General features: G+C 54.0%; 1 non-coding gene across 1 annotated transcript in view; it reads right to left on the bottom strand.

Annotated features, from left to right (window-relative positions):
- Positions 1-1,274, bottom strand: part of LOC124728929 — a 1,909-nt gene extending 635 nt beyond the window's left edge. The window contains exon 1 of the ribosomal RNA XR_007007488.1: positions 1-1,274. This exon is cut by the window's left edge and continues 635 nt beyond it. This is a non-coding gene — a ribosomal RNA (small subunit ribosomal RNA).
- Positions 1,275-4,664: the final 3,390 nt, after the last annotated feature.

Genomic DNA, 4,664 nt, shown 5'->3' with positions numbered 1-4,664 from the left:
CAGGCTCCACTCCTGGTGGTGCCCTTCCGTCAATTCCTTTAAGTTTCAGCTTTGCAACCATACTTCCCCCGGAACCCAAAAGCTTTGGTTTCCCGGAGGCTGCCCGCCGAGTCATCGGAGGAACTGCGGCGGATCGCTGGCTGGCATCGTTTATGGTTAGAACTAGGGCGGTATCTGATCGCCTTCGAACCTCTAACTTTCGTTCTTGATTAATGAAAACATACTTGGCAAATGCTTTCGCTTCTGTTCGTCTTGCGACGATCCAAGAATTTCACCTCTAACGTCGCAATACGAATGCCCCCGCCTGTCCCTATTAATCATTACCTCGGGTTCCGAAAACCAACAAAATAGAACCGAGGTCCTATTCCATTATTCCATGCACACAGTATTCAGGCGGGCTTGCCTGCTTTAAGCACTCTAATTTGTTCAAAGTAAACGTGCCGGCCCACCGAGACACTCAATAAAGAGCACCCTGGTAGGATTTCAACGGGGTCCGCCTCGGGACGCACGAGCACGCACGAGGCGGTCGCACGCCTTCAGCTCGCCCCACCGGCAGGACGTCCCACGATACATGCCAGTTAAACACCGACGGGCGGTGAACCAACAGCGTGGGACACAAATCCAACTACGAGCTTTTTAACCGCAACAACTTTAATATACGCTATTGGAGCTGGAATTACCGCGGCTGCTGGCACCAGACTTGCCCTCCAATAGATACTCGTTAAAGGATTTAAAGTGTACTCATTCCGATTACGGGGCCTCGGATGAGTCCCGTATCGTTATTTTTCGTCACTACCTCCCCGTGCCGGGAGTGGGTAATTTGCGCGCCTGCTGCCTTCCTTGGATGTGGTAGCCGTTTCTCAGGCTCCCTCTCCGGAATCGAACCCTGATTCCCCGTTACCCGTTACAACCATGGTAGGCGCAGAACCTACCATCGACAGTTGATAAGGCAGACATTTGAAAGATGCGTCGCCGGTACGAGGACCGTGCGATCAGCCCAAAGTTATTCAGAGTCACCAAGGCAAACGGACCGGACGAGCCGACCGATTGGTTTTGATCTAATAAAAGCGTCCCTTCCATCTCTGGTCGGGACTCTGTTTGCATGTATTAGCTCTAGAATTACCACAGTTATCCAAGTAACGTGGGTACGATCTAAGGAACCATAACTGATTTAATGAGCCATTCGCGGTTTCACCTTAATGCGGCTTGTACTGAGACATGCATGGCTTAATCTTTGAGACAAGCATATGACTACTGGCAGGATCAACCAGGGAGCTGCGTCAACTAGAGCTGAGCAGCCGGCCGCCCGGGAGTGTGTCCCGGGGGCCCGCGCGAACACGCAAGCGTCCGCTCAATCATTCTGCAAACAGGAGGAGGCTGAGCTCCCCTGCACAATACACCTCGAAACCCTCTCAGGTCCCGGCGGCGCGCAGCGCCGTCCCAAGTACTTGGTCGGGTTCGAGAGAGGCGCAATCGCCCGGAGTTAGGCGAGTAGACGCTTTCGGTGCGACCACCCGTGCTCCCAACTGAGCTTGCCGCTGCCGACAGAGGCCCGGGAGCGTGCTGTCGTGGCATTGCCGGCGGGAGACAACACGCGCCACCTACGGTGACCGGCAGCTCCAACGCCAGCGCCACAGAAGGACAAAAGCCCCACTTGGGTGCCGAAGCGAACTCTCCCAGCACAGCGCACGCGCCAACACATCCGCACAGCTGCGATACAAACCACCAGCGAGAACCGCTGGGGCGACCGAGCAGCAGACGGCGTCGCGGCGCCGAGCGCCGGGCGGCGGCGCATCCTCAACGCACACAGTCCTCAATCGGACCAGCACACTGAAGATGTCCACCGCGCTTCGCACCGGGCCCGCGAGGACCTACTTTGGCCGCACGGCGCCGCGCGCAGGGTGCGCCGGCGCGCAGCTGCGACGCCTGCCGCGTCCGTCGGCCGGCGCGCCTGCCACTGGCCGCCCCCACCAGCCGGCTGTAGCGCGTGCGCCCACGCACCGCGCGGCCAGCACGCCGGGAGGCGCCCCCTCACCGGCCGGGGACGGTCCCACCCAGCCACCGCCGCGTATCGCTTCACACCCAGATGCCGTTCAGTTTCGTCGGCATGGTGGGTATCGCTGGAACAACCGGTTAGTACCTCAACCTATCGTCGCCATCACCGATTCACCCCTAGCGAGAACAACCGCACCACAACAGGTTACCATTTGTTCATTTGCGTAACTTCACCAGAAAACGCAGGCGTCCATCGCCATTTGCAACTTCAACGATTATTGCATGCCTGTGTCAGGTGTCACGCCACACTACGTCTGCCCACATACACGCAACAAAATGTGCACGCCTAGACAATACGTGGAAGGTGGCCCCCGTACGTATGCGATGTCCATTGCTCGAACGACTGTCAACCGGCCTCTGTAGCATGTCGCAGATATGGAACGCGGTGCACCATGCCATCACGGTGTGTGAGGAGAGACGACTAGGTCCGAATACATCAACAGACAGCTCATGCTGATCGCCATCCACGGCGTCCGTTCCTCCCACACGTCTCTATGGCGTACCACACTGCAATCCAGCTCTCATAGGGAGACGACACGTAGCTGCGTGCACAATATTTGCACTGTATGGTCCGCCGTTTTTGGGCGCAGTCGTTGTGCGGTCACACATGTGCCACGATGTATCATTCAGTACATAAGGACGAATGTGCAGTACAGATTGTGGTTCACGCGTACGACATCAGCGGACAGTTGACACAGGCCGCACCACAACGTAGCCTGAGTACGTCGCATGCGAAGGGCATTGAACATGCAAACTTCTCACCAACCAGCTTGCGAAGGCAGGGGGCAAGGTGGGGACGTGGGGAGGGGCGGCATGTACGTCCTGCTGCCATCCACATTACAGTGTACAGCAGGAGCATGTGGAAAGTGAGCAAGACTTGCAAGGTGTTTAACATGAAGCGATACACAGGGGTGCGGGCAGTGCGAGTAGCGAACTATATTGCGAGGGTTGCGGGTGGGCAACACTACAGTAATTGAACGAGTCGTATAACAATTACAGAGCAGGTTTAGGCGACAACGTGGGTTACGTTAAGGCGACAACATGGGTTAGGTTAAGGCACAACATGGGTTAGGTTAAGGCACAACATGGGTTAGGTTAAGGCACAACATGGGTTAGGTTAAGGCACAACATGGGTTAGGTTAAGGCACAACATGGGTTAGGTTAAGGCACAACATGGGTTAGGTTAAGGCACAACATGGGTTAGGTTGAGGCACAACATGGGTTAGGTTAAGGCACAACATGGGTTAGGTTGAGGCACAACATGGGTTAGGTTGAGGCACAACATGGGTTAGGTTGAGGCACAACATGGGTTAGGTTAAGGTACAACATGGGTTAGGTTAAGGTACAACATGGGTTAGGTTAAGGTACAACATGGGTTAGGTTAAGGTACAACATGGGTTAGGTTAAGGTACAACATGGGTTAGGTTAAGGTACAACATAGGTTAGGTTAAGGTACAACATAGGTTAGGTTAAGGTACAACATAGGTTAGGTTAAGGTACAACATAGGTTAGGTTAAGGTACAACATAGGTTAGGTTAAGGTACAACATAGGTTAGGTTAAGGTACAACATAGGTTAGGTTAAGGTACAACATAGGTTAGGTTAGGTTAGGTTAGGTTACACGTTGTTGTACGGAAAGGTGTAGGGGGGGGGGGGGGCGGGGGCGGCAGGTTCGTTGATAGTGATTATAGTAAGTGAATGCTTGTGACATGATCAGATTTGTCACGTCAGGATGCACCTTTGGCTTATTAGAGGCGGCGCTCCAATTCTATGCTTGTGTGAGACCTGTGTCTTTGACTCATGTCATTGTTTGTGCGCTGTGACAGGAGGTACTATTGTGATGTTGGGTGCACCGTTGTATAGGACATGTGTGGGTGTTGGTGCCTGGTCTGCGCAATGGTGGATGTCGAAAGGCTGGGATATTGTATTTTCCGCACGGACCTCCTGGTCTGGTTGTGATAGTGTGGATTGTGTAATGTGGCGGAGAAGATGCACTGGATGTTGTTCCATGCTGGTGCTTACATATTGTATGTGCGCCTGTTAGAAGCAGAGAGTGGTGCGTGATCAGAGTGTCTGGCTGACGTGTGGTTCCCATTTTGGGCAGACTCTTTCAGCATGTATACGGACAGTTGTGTATATTTGCTGTAGTTTGATGGCTCTGCATTGATTACTAATCAGCGCCGTGTGTACGGGTAATCTGGTTCCAGTCCAAAATGTTCCATCTGTGTACATTAGTGACAAAGACTCCCCCCATGCAGTGGGGCTCGGTCTGTTATAACTCTTCCGCGTAATATATTTGCCCCACGTTTTTGCGACTGCGAGTGCGAGTGCAACGCGCATGGGGACCGACATGCTGATGGCTCGGTATCGGACGCCGTACAGTGAGCAACGCGATCGCGTCTCTCGCTCGTAAGTGGTACAGGTCGCGGCTCATGTATACGGACAGCGGGAATGTCGCATATTGGAAATAACTCTTCATGAAACGCAAGTTATAGGGGTGGATTGCACTTTACGAGTGCGGGAAACGTCCGCCGTTCATCCGCTGGAGGTGCGAGTTTGGCGGTTGGGGTGGTGCACGAACGGGTGCGGGTGGCGTCATTGCCGGTCCAC

The sequence above is a fragment of the Schistocerca piceifrons genome, unplaced genomic scaffold (genome assembly GCF_021461385.2).
Source record: "Schistocerca piceifrons isolate TAMUIC-IGC-003096 unplaced genomic scaffold, iqSchPice1.1 HiC_scaffold_118, whole genome shotgun sequence".
NCBI lineage: Eukaryota > Metazoa > Arthropoda > Insecta > Orthoptera > Acrididae > Schistocerca > Schistocerca piceifrons.
The sequence above is the reverse complement of the archived record's forward strand: the minus strand, read 5'-3'. Positions and strand labels throughout refer to the sequence as shown.